We start from the raw sequence: 2145 nt of genomic DNA, 5'->3' as shown, positions 1-2145 counted from the left end.
GGGGTGGGGAACAGAGCAAGAGATAAGAGAGAGAATGAATTAGAAGAAGTAAACATCCATTGAACAAACACACACACACACACCACACACCACACACATACACACACACACACACACACACACACACACACACAGAGAGAGAAACACCCACACACATGCACACTCACACAAAGAGACGAGAAAACACCTATTTGAGAACCACTTGTCCAAAGTCAACAGAGACCCATCTCAAAACGTTGTCTCTGCCCCCTGGCATGAGATGTCGTGGAACTAATGCAACACTGGGAGACAAAATAAATGACAAAACTATCAAGAAATATGAGCCGCTTTTTAGCGGTGCCAGAATGCGCGAATTAAAATGAACCCTGTGCGCACGGGGTGCTGTGAAGTGCTTAACCTCTCTCGGAACCTTGAGAGAATTAAGTGCATTCAGTAGCCACCACTAGACCCGCCTCCCCTTGATGGATGTGTGGCATTGTATGGGATTACGTTAAGTTCGGCTCAATCTTCACGCTTTCCGTTGACACTTAGGAGAAAATCGGGGCGTATTGGGGGGCCAGGGTGCTGCGTTTTTATTAGCTAACCGCTGACGTCTTTTTCCCCGCAAAGAAGATAAATTACGGGTTGAAATTACAGTGTGTTTTTTTGTTTTTTTAAACCATCTGAAGACTTTGAATGTCACATGGGTATGTAATGATCTTTCTTTAGACCTGAAGAAAGACCACTGCTCAGAAATTTGGTATGCTCTTGGTTCATATCTTTTGGGTGGGGGCTGATTGCGTTTATCAGTACAACGATTCCACTTTTCGTAACTTGTTATTGTTGCTGCTACTGTCGTTGTTATTTTCTTTATTATTCGTCATTGTTGTTGTTGTTGTTGTTGTTGTTGTTGTTGTTGCTGTTGTTGTTGTTGTTGATGATGATGATGATGTTCATGTTGTTCTCTTCGTGTTTTGTTTTTTTATTTTGATTTTTTAGAAGGTTTCATAAGAACAGAATTGATAACCAAGAACGTGTCCGATTTAAAGAAATCTAATATCAAGCCGGAATCACAGCAACCCAATACCAGGCCACAAAACCATGACATGACAGACAATAGAAAACGGCCAAGTTTACTTTAGCGGTTTTTCCGGGCTCCCCCTAAAACGACATCGTGATTAATCTCCCAAGCCACAATAAACACACTCGCCTAAACCTAACAAGCTGATGGCATGACAATCACGACTTGTAGGAACGCGCAGGCGCACGAGCACTTCCGTGTCAATTTCATTAAACCGACGTCAAATCCGATTGGACAAACGTTTAGTGACATCATGACCCCGATCGAGAAGGGCCGGAGATTTTTTTCCAGGAGTTTTCCGAAGCGAGCGGGGCGTGTGATGATGATGATGATGTTGTAGAGAGAGAGAGAGAGAGAGAGAGAGAGAGATTGGGGGGGGGGGGGGGGGGGGGGTGTAGTGTAGACTCACCCATGACCACCCCGAAGGACGAGCGGTGCAATCGTGTATTCATACGCTCCAGCAGGGAGGAAATTAGCCGTTGAGGAAAGATTGCTTTCTCCCTGAAGAAATTGTCCTGGCCCCCCGGTCACCTCTCGGCGCTACTGGCCATCTGTGGGATTGGTGGACTGAGCGGGAATCGAGTTCAGGACAGTGCAGTGGTATCGCTGTGTTGTTGATACTGTCCAGGTTTTCTGTGTTAAGTGTTCTGATGTTCTCACGCTCAGCGAGCATTTTGTTTTCTGGGCACACGGTAGATAACTGTTCGAACCATAACCTCTGGATCCCCCTCCCCTCCCCTTTGCCCATTTGCCCCTTATCCACATGAAAAAAACCAAAGAACTGAATATCGCAAATGAACTTAAAACAAAACCTATTTTTAAAGCTAAAAAGACAAGCCTGGGGTAGACAAAGGAAGAGAAAACCCGACCCTCAAAAGAACCCACAACAGCAAACACAGATGCAAAAGCAAACATGCAAACAAAGCTGATCAAGACAACAGGAACACCCCCCAAAAAGACCCATTTATTAAAATATTGCTGTTTTGTGTCACAATGATACACTGTTCTCACCATAAAGTGGTTTTTGTAGCCCTCTGCAACTCACACTTACCCCCCTCCCCCCTCTCTCTCTCTCTCTCTCTCGC

The sequence above is a fragment of the Aplysia californica genome, unplaced genomic scaffold, assembly GCF_000002075.1.
Source record: "Aplysia californica isolate F4 #8 unplaced genomic scaffold, AplCal3.0 scaffold00312, whole genome shotgun sequence".
In the NCBI taxonomy this organism is placed as follows: domain Eukaryota; kingdom Metazoa; phylum Mollusca; class Gastropoda; order Aplysiida; family Aplysiidae; genus Aplysia; species Aplysia californica.
Note: the sequence above shows the minus strand (reverse complement) of the source record.